This window comes from Mustelus asterias, unplaced genomic scaffold (genome assembly GCF_964213995.1).
Source record: "Mustelus asterias unplaced genomic scaffold, sMusAst1.hap1.1 HAP1_SCAFFOLD_194, whole genome shotgun sequence".
In the NCBI taxonomy this organism is placed as follows: Eukaryota; Metazoa; Chordata; class Chondrichthyes; order Carcharhiniformes; family Triakidae; genus Mustelus; species Mustelus asterias.
The window spans coordinates 165,332-180,952 of record NW_027590187.1 but is presented as its reverse complement, the minus strand read 5'-3'; the positions used below and the strand labels follow the sequence as shown (position 1 = coordinate 180,952).

At 43.6% G+C, this 15,621-nt stretch overlaps 1 long non-coding RNA gene, 1 other non-coding gene and 1 pseudogene across 2 annotated transcripts in view; all 3 read left to right on the top strand.

Annotated features, from left to right (window-relative positions):
* The window catches only part of LOC144485434 (uncharacterized), a 664,084-nt gene that overhangs the window by 485,152 nt on the left and 163,311 nt on the right, over positions 1 to 15,621 (top strand). The window lies entirely within an intron of this gene.
* LOC144485436 (histone H2B pseudogene) lies at positions 41 to 427 on the top strand (annotated as a pseudogene).
* On the top strand, positions 1,802 to 1,884 carry trnal-uaa (transfer RNA leucine (anticodon UAA)). The gene has a single exon. It is a non-coding gene; the product is annotated as a tRNA-Leu (tRNA).

Sequence of the window (15,621 nt, the reverse complement as noted above, 5' to 3'; positions counted from 1 at the left end):
CTCCCAAAGGGGTTTTCTTTAATTCTGCGTGAAATTGAAGATGGCTAATGAGAAGAAACCAACATCGAAACCAGCTCCCAAGAAGGAAACGAAGAAAGTGATGAAGAAACCGGTAACAAAGGGCGGGAAGAAGCGGCGAAAGTCGAGGAAGGAGAGTTACTCCATCTGCATCTACAAAGTGATGAAGCAGGTTCACCCTGACACCGGCATCTCCTCCAAGGCCATGAGCATCATGAACTCGTTCATGAACCGTATGTTCGAACGCATCGCGGGTGAGTCTTCCCGCCTGGCCCATTACAACAAGCGCAGCACCATCAGCTCCCGGGCGAACCAGACCGCCGTGCGCCTGCTGCTGCCCGGGGAACTGGCCAAGCACGCCGTGTCGGAAGGGACAAAGGCGGTGACCAAGTACACCAGCTCCAAGTAAAACACCCCATGGATTGAAAACACCCCAAACACAACGGCTCTTTGAAGAGCCACCCACAATCTCTGTGAAAAAGCTGCGCCATCTTTTCCCGTATTAAGTTAATGAGAAATCTATTTCTGGAGAATAGGGATTTGTCCCGTTACAGAATGCTGTGAATGGGACTTCATACCCGCCCCTCACACACACTTTCACATTGATGGGACAATCAAACTGAACTGAGAGCGGATTATTAAACTCAGTCTGGGATTTGTGAGGGGCAATGAGGAGAAACACAATATTAGGAAGCCATTACTTAAATTTATTAATAACTATATTCAGAGCTTTAACAATTGGTGAATTAACTTCATAATACAATGATGTTTATTGATCTCGGGTGATCTCGGCGTTGCAGCCGGAACAGAAGAAAGGCGGGAATGAAGAGGTTCTTCTCGGGCTCATCTGTGTATTCCGCAGTTTTCACAGAGGACGGAATCAGCGAGATTTGTGCACACTCAGGACCCTGAGCCCATCGTAGCGACCCCCCCCCCCCCCACTCCCACTGCCCGCAGCTCCGATTCTCCGGACACAATGCTGCCGATTCAACCGGCAGGATATGGCGGGGATGCTCTCCACACTTCCGATTGTAATATTCCCAGCCGCTTTCAGGGGAGAGGATCAGAAATCAGCCTTTCCCTCTGTCCCTGTGAAGCCTGTGTGAAGGCGTTGGCTGGGAATCTCTGTTTCTGCTTTTCCAGTGAGCTGAGATTTGCTCCGTTTTAAATTGCTGAACGGGGTCTTATTTCCGCTGGTGACAGAAAAGAGATTCAGAAAATCAAACTGTTCCTAAAATAGCGCCAGGATTCTGTGAGGGAAAATACAATAAACAGATGATAAAGTGTGAGATTGAAAGTTTCCTGAACATTCAGGCGTTCGGTTATTTTCTATTTTTCCTGGCGGGCTTTCCCAAATTGAAAATGTAAACCAATCAAAACCTCCCATTTCTATTCCTGGCTCTCCGATTAGTTACGAACCTGATTGAAATGGCAGTGACGAATCAGAACGAGAGTCTGGCTTCAACCTCGCAAACCGCTCACAATGATTATTAATCGAGATTAAACTGACGGAATGTGTATTTGAGTTGTGAAATGTACTTTGTTCGCGCAGACAAATAATTGAAGGAACCAGAATAAATGTGATATTTCGTCCACGGAAGTTAAAGGGAAGAGTGTCGCCAGCTCCTTGTCACACATTCCGCATATTGTCACTGACCGAGAAATAAACAGCTCATCAGTTCCACGTCTGAGACAGCAGAAATAATTCCAGAGGCGCATTTTCAATCACTGCTCTAACAGCAGGAAAGCCAGATGTCGTGTCCACATCACGCCAAGCGTTCGTACCTGGATGGCCGAGTGGTTAAGGCGTTGGACTTAAAATCCAATGGACATGTGTCCTCGTGGGTTCGAACCCCACTCCTGGTAAATAGATTTTTTAACACGAAATTCACGACACTGCTTTATTTCTCCTCCATGAACGGTATGCTTTGTCGAACCAGCATGCAAGAAACTGGAATTTTCACAGCAGAATACTACATGAGACAATAAGAAATCAAAACAAACTCAGTACAACGAACAGGGGGATTCACCAACCCCAGTCCAAATTCTCATCCATTATCAGATCATCGCTGCGTCAATCCCACAATAGTGCAGCCTCAGCTCGAAATTAAATATCAGATAAAACTGACAGATGGTTTTCTGTTAAAAGTTACACAACCTTAATAATGTACTCTGAGATTCGAGTTAAATACCAGTCATATCACCAAATCAGGGGTTTAGAAGTGGTCGCAATAATCCCCACAGTCTGCCCTCACATACATTAGGTACACATTCAAATCTCAAATGCATTCTCAGATTCGGATATTCTGAAAGCTAGTATACAAACACAAATGCCAGTTGAAAACTTACCCTGCTTATGAAACTAAAAGTTACAAAATCAATTTGATGGCTACGAACTGAACTATAAATTATAAACTAACGCTAAATCCTCACTTGCACTGTGCCAGGTGGAAGACACTCTCCCAATTCCAGACTGGACTTCATTTTACTTGCATGTCAAAATTCTTACTCTGAATCAGGCTGAGTGTCACAGATCAAATCAATGTGAACAACCTGGGTGAAACTTGCATAGCAATCCAGTATCAGATTGAAAGATACATTATCTTTCACAATTGTGTTCACACTGACAGAGATTTAATGCTGGGCTGAAACTCACACACATTGTTTGCTTAAAACCTACCACATCAGTGGTCTGTTTCTGTGCTGGAAAGTTATTTGGAATTAATCCAAATTCATAAATAGTCCCAGAGACTGCAGGTTATTTAATTAATCCGAAACTCATACTAAATACCAAAGATTGATCGATGAGAAAATAGTTCTCACTGACATGTACTGCAACTTAAAAACGATCGCCCAATTTCGACTGTGTTTTACCCTCTGTTAGCGAATGTGATTGGGGATTCATATTCTATCCAATAAATGCATGTGAGTGAGATGTGTTCTGTATCTGTCTGTCTCCGGTTGCAGTTGCGAGTTTTTATTTATTTATTCATTTCGAGAGGTGGGCATCACTGACTGGGCCAGCATTCATTGCCAATCACTAACTGACCTTAAGCAGGTGGTGGTTTGCTGTTTTCTTGAACTGCTGCAGTCCCCGAGGTGTCGGTAGAGCCCCAGTGCTGTTAGCCAAACAGTCTTTCAGGATTTTGCCACTGCAGCAGTGAAGGAGCCGCGATGTATTTCCATGTCAGGACGGTGAGTGGGTTAGACGCCGGTTTGGGGCGGGGGCGAGGGGGGGGGGGGGTGGGGCGGCGGGGGGGGCGGGGGGGGGCGGGGTGTATGGAGGCGGGGGATGGTGGAGATAGGAAAGATTGCAGTGCTGGTGCTCGCATGTATCTGCTGCCGCTGTCCTTCGAGGTGGTAGAGGTGGTGGGTTTGTGGGTGCAATCTAAGGAGAGAAAATAAAAAAAATATTGTTCCAATTGGCAAAGGAGGGAAGGATGGTTCTTAATGCGCTGAGTGTTTCGGACCTGGATTGCACTGCCCGAGACTGTGGCAGAGGCAGCATCAAATCAGGGCTGTCAAAGGGGAAAGGGTTCAGCACCTGATGTGAAAGGATTTGCAGGGATATGAGACAAGGACTGGGCAAGGGAAGAGCTGAGTCGTTCTTGTACATACCAGCACACAGACAAAGGGCCGAATGGTCTCCCTTTCTTTGTTGTGTGCATTCTGAGATTCTGTATGTCTGAGTGTTGGACTCATTCTGTATCGCTCTGTCTCTCGTGCGACATATGTGTGTGATATTCATTATAAACCTATGTGAGAGATTTTGCAAATCTGTACACATTCTACCCAGAAGATACCTAATTGGAACCGGCCCTTTTGTTCTAATTAGTACATGATTCCATACGATCCTCTACTCAAGATCTTCAATGTAACAGCATCTGCTTATCTCTGAAATTCATTCTCCATCGTCTCATTACCTCGGTTCCCCTTTATTACATTGGTGCCAGTCGACTCAACTGCTCCAGGTAATAGCAAATTGCAAGTTATTTTGACTACATGGGAAAGTACATTAATATTGAATTCTCCATGGGATTTAAGGCTGACATCCAATCATTAATTCCTGTTTGATCTGTCTCTACAAAAACGATAGTTAATGTGATTTTATTTCCGCTCTACTGCAGGTCTGTATTGCGCCCAATAGATGTCAGCACACTCTGGTAGAGTGAACTTTCGACAGCAGAGAGGGAAAAACCAGTCAGGAAATGTTCACAGTATATTGAACCTGGGACGGAGGAGTTTCGGAATACTAAATGTGTTGGCCATATCAATTCGAAATCTACCAGTACGCTGCTTTCCTCTGTATTCATCATTAAATACCGATAAATCAGCAAATCTATGCTTTTTAAGTATTTTAAAGTGAAAGTATAAGCACCAGTCGGTATTTTCTTTTCAACCAAGTGGCATTTTGAATCATTGTTGTTTAGCATAGTTAGAATTTCATTATGCAACGGTTTAATTATTAGTACAAACCTATTAAAGCATATATTACACAAAGTTTTATCTATTTATAATTGGCGTATTATATAGAGAGAAACTTGCTTTTCATGACAAATATTATTCACCTATATCTGGGTGTACAGGTTTCAATCTCAAAATTTACCAGTGGTGCAAAACAGGAAAAGATTATGAACTTTAGTGAGAAGGATATTGATAATCTTCAAGAACATAGAATAGTACAGCACAGAACAGGCCCTTCGGCCCACGATGTTGCGCCGAGCTTTATCTGAAACCAAGATCAAGCTATCCCACTCCCTATCATCCTGGTGTGCTCTATGTGCCTATCCAATAACCGCTTAAATGTTCGTAAAGTGTCTGACTCCACTATCACTGCAGGCAGTCCATTCCACACCCCAACCACTCTCTGCGTAAAGAACCTACCTCTGATATCCTTCCTGTATCTCCCACCACGAACCCGATAGTTATGCCCCCTTGTAATAGCTCCATCCACCCGAGGAAATAGTCTTTGAACGTTCACTCTATCTATCCCCTTCATCATTTTATAAACCTCTATTAAGTCTCCCCTCAGCCTCCTCCGCTCCAGAGAGAACAGCCCTAGCTCCCTCAAACTTTCCTCATAAGACCTACCCTCCAAACCAGGCAGCATCCTTGTCAATCTCCTCTGCACTCTTTCCAGCGCTTCCACATCCTTCTTATAGTGAGGTGACCAGAACTGTACACAATATCCCAAATGTGGTCTCACCAAGGTCCTGTACAGTTGCAGCATAACCCCACGGCTCTTAAACTCTAAGAAGATATGGACAGGCTGGTGGAATGTGAATACACGTGACATATGCAACTTAATTAATGTAAGGAAGTGTGAATTGATACATCTTGGTCCGAAGATCAAGTAGAGACGATATAAAACAATTTATGTTTTATATAAATAACATTAAGCGTTCCTAATCCGTATTGCACCTTTATCATGCCAAGATGCCGCAGTCTCTCCACACATCTCAGAACCCACTGAATATCCAGCCTGAAGTCTGCATTTCACATCTACTTGTACGGTGATCATTAAACATTTAGCACACCTACTTTCCTATGTACCTTCACTCCATCTGACAACTCAGTCAATGTTGCACTTCACTTTGTATATTGCCCATGGTAGGCTTATCCTGCCCAGTACCCATTGTGTTTCACTTTGTTCAGTTATATTGCCCACATTGCATGCTGTTCCAACTTTTCTATTCTCCATTAATAATGAATGAATAAATAGAACCATCCCTTGAATAAACACTGTCACCTTTCAATGTTTTGCGGGTGAGTTTCATGAAGTGTTGGGTGTGATTCCCGCCTTTATGCTTCTGTACAAATTTCGTCAAAGGAAAGTTATTCAAATATATTTTCAATTTTCCTTCTCTTTCACAAACAACTGAGCGGGTGTTGGATACAGTATCAATAGTAGCTTTAATAAGATAGTGATTGGATTTGCAAGTTTAAAATCCAAGGGTCACATCAATGCCTGAAGTGGTTTTCAGGCTGTGGTGACTAGAAGAACAATGCAGATTATCAATTTGAATTGTTCAAAATCATAGAATGGAGCATCCATTGTTGATGAAAAGAAACTTTAAACTGTGCAGCTGTGCTCTGTTTCAGGAGCTGATTTTATGGAAATCTCCATTTGTCAAAAATGTTACCTCACCTGGTGAGCATTTCCAGCATTTTATGTTTTTGTTTCAGATTTCCAGCTTCCAGCTTTGCGTTGTGCTCTGTGCAGGTGTTTCCCTGGAACAGGGAACAGGTTCTGATCAGTCCTGTGACAGATAGAGTAGAATGTGTCTGCCGACTTTCAAACCCGCGAGATTAATCTCCAAGCTGGACAGGAGAATGAGAAGGAGAGACAGGGAGGATCATTCTGTGATGGAAAGATTTCCTGTATAATGGACACAAAGGTTTGTATTTCCACAGTTGTTTTAACAGACATAAGATGCCCCAACATGACTTGCAATTAATGAAGTCTCTCTTAACAGTCCTTGACATTTTAACTACGAGATTATTGAACTTATCAATAGTTTCCACATTGTCAAAAATCCATATAAGGACAAGTAAAGTAAAGTTCTCGCACGTGGCTCTGTGGCGCGTTAAAAGATCAAGTGTAGTATGGATTGGATGCTGCACTTGGTTGAGGTCATTAGGTTACATTGAAGCTTCATATGTTTCATATGAAGAAATTTTTAAAAGCAGTATCTCGGCATTTTGGCTAAGATGCAAATGAGATCAAGTCTTGGAGGAGGAATTGCTTTCCCTCCTCCAATCAGCTTGGCTCATGGAGATCAGGCCCAGGACAGGGTAAATGGTCGCTTGCCCTGTCTTGCCAGCCTGGATCGGAAATGTCTCAACTTGTTGAGACTCTGAATTGGACTTGATTTGATTAAATTGGAAAAGTATTAAAAAAACAGACATAAGATGCCCCAACATGACTTGCAATCAATGAAGTTCCTCGAACAGTTCTTGACATTTTAACTACGAGAGTTTTGAACTTACCAGTCGTTTCTACATTGTCAAGAATACATGTATGGACCTGAAAAGTGAATTTCTGGCACGTGGCTCTGTGGCGCAATGGATAGTGCATTGGACTTCTAAATGATGGCACGTTAGCCATTGAAAGGTTGTGGGTTCGAATCCCATCAAAGTCGGATTTTGGATCAGATCAGTAACAAGCAGTTTGCTCCGACATTGATATGATTTCGCTTTGGCACCTGCTCTGCCATCTCTCCATGCTGTTCCTGTTTCCTCAGCTCCCACAGAAACCACTGACTCGAGAAGAAATCGTAAACCCCAGGGGGCTTTCTTAAAGTTTGACACAACATTCGCTGGTTGGGTTAGCAATAGTATTTTTTTCAATTAGATATTACGCTTGGGAAGATAAAGAAGATTAAAGAACACAGACGGAACAACAACAACTTCTCAATAACTACAATCAATAGCTAAATATCAGTGCCTTGCAACCTGGTGGTGTTATTCTGATGTGTCTGCTGCGCTTGTCCTTCTCGGCTGTAGTGGTCGTGGGTTTGAGAAGGTGCTGGCAAAGGAGCCTTGCTGAGTTGCTACAGTGCATCTTGTAGATGGTGCACACTGCTGCCGTTGTGTGTTGGTCGTGGACGGAGTGAATTCTTATGCATGGGGAGCGAATGAAGTGGAATACTTTGTCCTGGATGGTGCCACACTGTAGTGCTGTTCACGCTGCATTCACCCAGGCAAGGTATCCCAGGAAACCGAGAGCTCCGGTTTCCTTCCACAGTCAAAAGATGAGCAGGTTGGGTGGATTGGCCATGCTAGATTCCCCAAGGTGTTTGTATCGGTAGATTAGCGGGGTGGAAAGATCCTGCGTGCGATTCTCTGTCGGAGATTGGGTACAGGCCCGATGGGCAGAATGGTCCCTTTCAGCACTGTCGGGATTGTGTGATTCTAAGGCCATTTGACTGTGTTAGAAATTCCCTGAGGGAAAAAAAAGGAAAACTGTCTTTGTAGAATTTACAGCATTGGGTTTATTGGGGATTTTTTTTTACTGCAAAATGATGAAAATAACTGAATCGTGGAAATAAACAGTCGAGATATTCGTGGGGAGTCGCGAAATCTGTGTTTGTTTCAACTTTGTAGATCATCCACTTAAGGGAAAGACAATATTGACCAGCAAGAAAGGGACATTGTAACTTGAGTAATTGCAATGAACACTTGAAAGATCACGTGAAAGTAATCAAGGCACTGCTCGTGTCCGTGAAACCAGGATCTACCTGTGACGAGACAGGCGCTTTAACCAACTCAGCTGCAGAGCCTGATACTGCTACTCCTGGTACAGCAGAATGCTGGAAATAAGCTCCAGATCTGGTGGTGTTTGTGAAAAAAGAGATACTGTCAGATCTGGAACGTATCTGAGAAAATAGAGGTCGTTCACATTTCAGATGCAGACCTTTCACGGGAACGACCGTTTCTCTCTCCCCAGATGCTATGGGATCTCGGATAGATTCATGAAAGAAAATAATTGAATCCCACAGTGGCCGATCGAGACTGCACCGAATTCCCAGTAAACTGGGGCCTCTGCTATTTGTGATATCTATAAATAATTTGGAAGAAGGTGTAACTGGTGTAATCAGCAAGTTTGCGGATGACACGAAGATGGCTGGACTTGCGGATAGCGAAGAGCATTGTCGGGCAATACAGCAGGATATAGATAGGCTGGAAAATTGGGCGGAGAGGTGGCAGATGGAGTTTAATCCGGATAAATGCGAAGTGATGCATTTTGGAAGAAATTATGTAGGGAGGAGTTATACAATAAATGGCAGAGTCTTCAGGAGTATAGAAACACAGAGGGACCTAGGTGTGCAATTCCACAAAGCCTTGAAGGTGGCAACACAGGTGGAGAAGGTGGTGAAGAAGGCATATGGTATGCTTGCCTTAATAGGACGGAGTATAGAGTATAAAAGCTGGAGTCTGATGATGCAGCTGTATAGAACGCTGGTTAGGCCACATTTGGAGTACTGCGTCCAGTTCTGGTCGCCGCACTACCAGAAGGACGTGGAGGCATTAGAGAGAGTGCAGAGAAGGTTTACCAGGATGTTGCCTGGTATGGAGGGTCTTAGCTATGAGGATAGATTGGGTAAACTGGGGTTGTTCTCCCTGGAAAGACGGAGGATGAGGGGAGATCTAATAGAGGTGTGCAAGATTTTGAAGGGTATAGATAGGGTGAATAGTGGGAAACTTTTTCACAGGTCGGAGGTGACGATCACGAGGGGTCACGGGCTCAAGCTGAGAGGGGCGAAGTATAACTCAGATATCAGAGGGACGTTTTTTACACAGAGGGTGGTGGGGGCCTGGAATGCGCTGCCAAGTAGGGTGGTGGAGGCAGGCACGCTGACATCGTTTAAGACTTACCTGGATAGTCACATTAGCAGCCTGTGAATGGAGGGATACAAACGATTGGTCTAGTTGGACCAAGGAGCGGTACAGGCTTGGAGGGCCGAAGGGCCTGTTTCCTGTGCTGTACTGTTCTTTGTTCTTTGTTCTTTATTTCAAATCTGCCTTTCCCGACATTGAACAAGCACATCAGAGGGAATCGCACACATCACTCAGTGAAACTCTTCCGCTAAACATTGAACGGTTTATCGTGAGCTGGTTCCATTTACTGTTTTCAGACACACATCTGGTTTAAAGTAGCCGTGTTCAGGATTTGATTCACACACATAATTTCCTGTTCTAAAGTTGATTATTTTTTAATACTTCATTTATACGGGATATGTGTGTCACTGGCCTGGGAAGCATTTATTGTTCAATTTAAATACTTCTCAGTATTTGGCAATGAACTCATTCTTGAGCCACTGCAGTCCATGTGGCGTCTGTGCACATACACTGCTGTTCGAGGGAAAGTTCCAGGATTGTGAGCTGGCCACAGCAAAGGCGATATATTTCCAAGTTAGGATGCAGTGGACCTTGTAGGCCGTGGTTGTTTCTCTGCATCTGCGGCCCATGTGCAGCCATGTGCAGCCAAGTGAGAGATGCCTTGGGTTCGAAGGTGCCTCGCGACGGAATAATCATTGTCAGGAGTGGGATTTTAACAGACGTCTCCAGAGGAGACTGCGATCTAAACGCAGCGCCTTAGACCGCTCGGCCATCCTGCCTGCACTGGAACTAGCGTAAAAAATTCTGCACAAATCGATTATTGTTCTTACATTTAAAACTCGATGTGTTTTTTCCATTTGTCAATCCAGCCAGAGACTCGTATCTGAGTCCCATCCTTCTCCAAGCCGCCGGGGGGTGAGCAGCTTCTCATTGCTGCATTGTTCTGTTTGCCCAAATCAACAAAGACCCAATTCCCGCCCTACCTTTTCCTTACATGAAGGTGTTGAGAGGGTCAGATCTAAGCAACATGAAGTATTCAATTGGAGAGTTACATCCTGGTGACATGAATATCTCTCCACAGCTGCTTTCCGAGCTGCAGAACATTTCCAGCATTTCCTTGTTCTGATTTTGTGCCTTCATTACAGGAGGTCATTGACTGACAACCAACACTTGTCTCTTTTACGCAGCTCCAGATACAGCTTTTCTGTGATCTTCTCACAGACAAGTTCACTCTTCACTTTCCTACACACAAGCTTTAAAATCGGCTGTTTTACGCTCAGCGCCCTGCGGCATTGTCTTCAAAGCTCAGCACACCCCCCATCCGCCCATCAGGGTCACAAGGGTACAAGTATTTTTTTAATAAGAATTCATCGGTGCAAAGGGATCACAGTGTTTGTGAAGGAATATAGGGGATTGATCCACACTCACAAGCAGAATGAAAATGAGCTAATCTCTCTCTCACACGCACACTCACATAAACACTCACACATCCACCGCCACGGCAGATGGTGAAATTCGACATCAATAAAAATGTCTGCCATTAATTACCTTGAATCGATTGTCGTAGAAAAAGAAACAACAACTGATAAACTGATGCTCTTTAGGGAAGGAATTCTTACCTTGTCTGGCCTGTATGTGACTCCCGACCAACAGCAATGTGGTTGACTCTGAGCTGCCCTCAAAGGTGGCCGAACAAGCCACTCAGTTGGAGGGAAATTTGGAGGTGATGTCTTTGTGGTATTATCGCTGGAATATTGATCCCGAAACTCAACTAATTTCTGTTTGGATCCGTGCTCACATCCCGCCATGGCAACTGGTGGAATTTGAATTCAATGCAAAATATCTGCAATCAAGAATCTATTTATGCTTTCATGCATTGTCGATTATCGGAATATCCATTTGGTTCACCAGGGAACTTCAGGGAACTAGATTCTTGCCCAGTCTGGCCTATATGTGACTCCAGAGCCACAGCTATGTGGTTGACTCTCAACTGCACTCGGGCAACTGTGATTGAGCAATAAATGCTGGCCAGCCAGTGACGCCCAAGCCCCATGAATGAACACAAAATAAAGTGTTGGCCCAGTCAGCGACGCTGAAAAAAATATATCGGAGATTCAAAATGAGGAGATACATCAACTCGTTTACAATCCCGGAGCTTGCAAATACAGAATGAATTCCAACTAATTTACAGTTCCGGGAGCTGACGGTCAGAACAAATCGCTTGTGCACGCACAATTCCACAGACAAAATGAGAAAGATCCCAACCCCCACACAGCAGCAGATAATGAAAAACGCAGTTTAACTATGACCCTGATGTGGCGATGCCGGCATTGGACTGGGGTGGGCGTATTGAGAAGTCTCACAATACCAGGTTAAAGTCCATCAGGTTTATTTGGAATCATGAGCTGTCGGAGCGCTGCTCCTTCAACAGGTGAGTTGACTCAATAAATTCCAAATAAACCTGTTGCACTTTACCTGGTGTTGTGAGACTTCTTACTGAAGATGACCCAGATATAAAGGTAAAGTCAGCTTCGTCCCAAATGACCATCCGCTGTGCCCCTCTCAACAGGGAGAGCTGACTGGTGAAGATTTAGCTTAATGATGACCACACCTCAGGCGAGGGGCAAGGCTAAGAAGAGTAAATGTGCTATCTAATAGTACATCTGAAATTTGTTCACTGCAATTTTATATTAACTTCTTGCTTTCAGTTAGAAAGCCAATGATAATTTAAGCTTCATTAACGGCTCTTAAAAGCTGTCCTGTCACCTTCAATGAGTTATGCACATGTCCACAATATTCCCGCTGTTCCCGCATCCTCTTTTGGAATTATACCCTTTATTTTATGTTGCCTCTTTGTGTTCTTCCCAGCAAAATGAATCACTTCATTCTTCATCTGCCACATGTCATCCCATTCCACGAACCTTTCTGTGTCCTTTCGGAGGTCCACTGGAAATTCGTTAGCTCCTTTCAGAACGACAGGACGTCCCAAAACACTTCACTGATAATAAAGTATTGATTGAAATGTAATCACTGTCCAAATGCTGAACTTTTGAGCTTTCTATTCCACGACGTCAGAAATTCCCATATGGGGATGGGGAATTACATTAGCGAACCTCCAATCCATTGGAACTCTTCCAGAGTCGATACAAAACAGGACATGATCACCAATGCATCCACTATTTCCAGGGCCACGTCCTTCAGTACTCTGGGGTGCAGAGCATCAGGCCCTGGGGATTTTGTCGTGTTTTAATTCTAGCAGTTCCGACAATACAATTTCCTGACTAATAAGGACTTTCTTCAGTTCCTTCATCATGCTTTTGAAGGCAGAGATTTTCTACAAGATGCTTCGAAAACCAATTTCTCTCTTAAAGATTCAAAACACTCTGAAATAATTTCACAAAATATACTTGTGGGTGCTAATTGTTTATAACGTATAATGTTATACTTTGAAGTGGAACGTTGCTTATTTGGGACTAAAACAATGAAAATGAGTAATTCTAGTTGTTTACTTTCTTCTTTAAATATTGTTCAATTGTTGATAGTTAAGTTGCTTCATTTGTTAGAGTTGGTTTTAAACTGTAATTTAAACAAACATCTTGCTGTAAAAGATTTTTAATTTGTCAGTGGAATTACTTTCTGATCCAGTCCCCGAACTCTTATACACCAGCTTCCAACCCCTGGATCGTGACCATCGAGAAGAACAAGAGGAGCAGATGCCTGGGAACACCTCCACCCAAATGTTCCCCTCCAAGTCACTCACCATCCTGATTTGGAAGCATATCACCGTCCTTCACTATCACTAGTTCAATATCCAGGAATTCCCTCCCGAACAGCACTATGTGTGCGTCTGCACCCCAGGGACTGCAGAGTCTCAAACACACCACGATTCTCAAGTACAGCTGGGGATGGTCAATAAATGAAACCTGTCCTACGGCGCCCAAATACTGTTAAAAAACAAAACAACTTAATGGGAGACCATTCAGCCCTATATGTCTCTGCTAGCTCTCAGCGGGCCCCTGGTTTCACTGCCTTGTCGGTTAACTGTTGCCCTGCATATTTTCCTTTCGAAGAATAATCGAATTCAAGTGAACCTGCCGTGACCCTCTCTCAGGCAGCATTTCCTTGATGCTGCTGTTGCTTCTTTTGACAGTTACCTCCAATATCTGCCCTCTGGGTTTCGATCCTACTAACAATGAGAACACATTTCTGTCCATCTTCAGACCAGACCCATGAGGATTTGTATGTTTTTCCCAATTTCTCCTCTGAACCTTCTCTTCTCCGCATAGAGAAGTCGCAGCGTATCCAACCATTCTCAGTAACTAAAGTTCTTGATCAATTGAACTATTCTGTTGAAACATTTCTGCTGCTTTCTGAAATCTTTTATATTGTTTTTTAAATTTTCTCTCCAGAAAATGGAAGCAATATCCACGTGAAACCGAAGTCAATTTAAATGCAGGCTTGACATAGCTTCTGTATTTTTGTACTCTGTGCCCCATTAATAAAAAGCAGGACACCGTCTGATTTATTACAATCACTCTCCTCACCATCCTGTCTACAGTTCTGGTCACCCTATTAGAGAAAGGATATTATTAAAATAGAAAGAGTGCAGAAAAGATTTACTAGAATGCTATCAGGACTTGATGGTTTGAGTTACAAGGAGAGGCTGGATAAACTGTGATTTTTTTTCTCGAGAGGTCAGGGGTGATCTGATTGAGGTCGACAAAATAATGAGGGGCATTGATCAGCTAGATCGTCAATATCTTTTCCCAAAGGTAGGGGAGTCTAAAACTAGAGGGCATAGGTTTCAGGTGAGTGCGGGGGGTGAGGGAAGGGTGCAGGGGGTGTGTGTGGCGGGGGTGTATACAAAAGGGTGCAGAGGGGCAATTCTTTCACACAGAGGGTGGTGCGTGTCTGGAAAAAGCTGCCAGAGGTAGTCATAGAGGCGGGGACAATTTTGTCTTTGACACACCTACATGAGTAAGATGGCTATCGAGGGCTATGGGCCAAACGCAGGCAATTGGGACTCGCTTCGTCGTTAAAAAAGGGCGGCATGGACAAGTTGAGTCGAAGGGCCTGTTTCCGTGCTGTAAACCTCTATGCCAATCCCTGTCAACTTGGGAGATGTGTGTACATATTTGCCTCTTTAGAATTGTGCCATGTATTTTATGTTTTGAATCTGGGTTCTTCTTTCAGAACCAATGAATTCACATTTTGATACATTTAATTTAATCTGCCGTATTAAAAATTTCCATGCTTTTGGAAGTTTATGTAAACCGCATGAACAGCATTACCCTCATCAACACTCTCGGTTACCACTTCAAAATACTGAAGATAGTTAGTCGAAAACATTGTTACCTGAGTAAATCCGAAATTGGAAAGTTATTTCCAATCTCTTCGCAATTGTAGATCATTTCCTTCAGTATCCTCAGATGCATATCATCCGGTCCTAGTGTCTAATCAAATACGGACAGCCTCTCCAAATCTTCCCTTCACTGAGTTAATTGCCTCTGGAGTGGAATGCCGAACAGCATCACAAACAATCACTTCCTGCTCAGTGAAACGCCTGGAGCATAGTTAAAATATAATAAATTCAAAACCAAACTATGACCCCCAGCTTTGTCAAACTGCAATTTCTTTCTGACTGAAATACAATTGAACACACGATGCAAGAATCCCTGACGCGATAAGTAATGGACAGCCCTGATTGATTCATTGGGATAAGTTTACAGTCTGGTTACGTGGGTGAACATTCTTGAAAACTTTTCATTTTCTCCATGTGCAGCATTGAGAAAATTGTCGCGAGGTGTTGCAGGATTTCAAACCTGATCTCCAGATATGTAAATCCCGCCATCTAAAACGCAACGTATTTTTTTCAAATAAACAACCAGCATTTGGGACCAAAACTGGCAAGAAGTGAGGGCTCGTCACTTTAAACCCGGGACCTCTCGCATGATCATACAACGCAATCCGCGAAGCGAGAGTCATACCACGAGACCAAGGAGCCGCTGGCAGGCGGGTTGCTCAGCCAATACACTTCTGCTCACGAGCTGTCTTTACAGGTTACGTCATAACAACGGAAAGTTGAAGAAAACACAGCGGATTCACTGGGAAATGTGATCCTTTTCGCCTTAGACCTTGACTAGATCTTCAATGTTGGGATTGTAGTTTCTCTCTGCGAAAGAAATTCCCATCACATCAGTTCAAAGATTGTTGTGAAGAACCGACATGAGCAAAGTGTGGAAGACCACAAGTGTGTTCAAA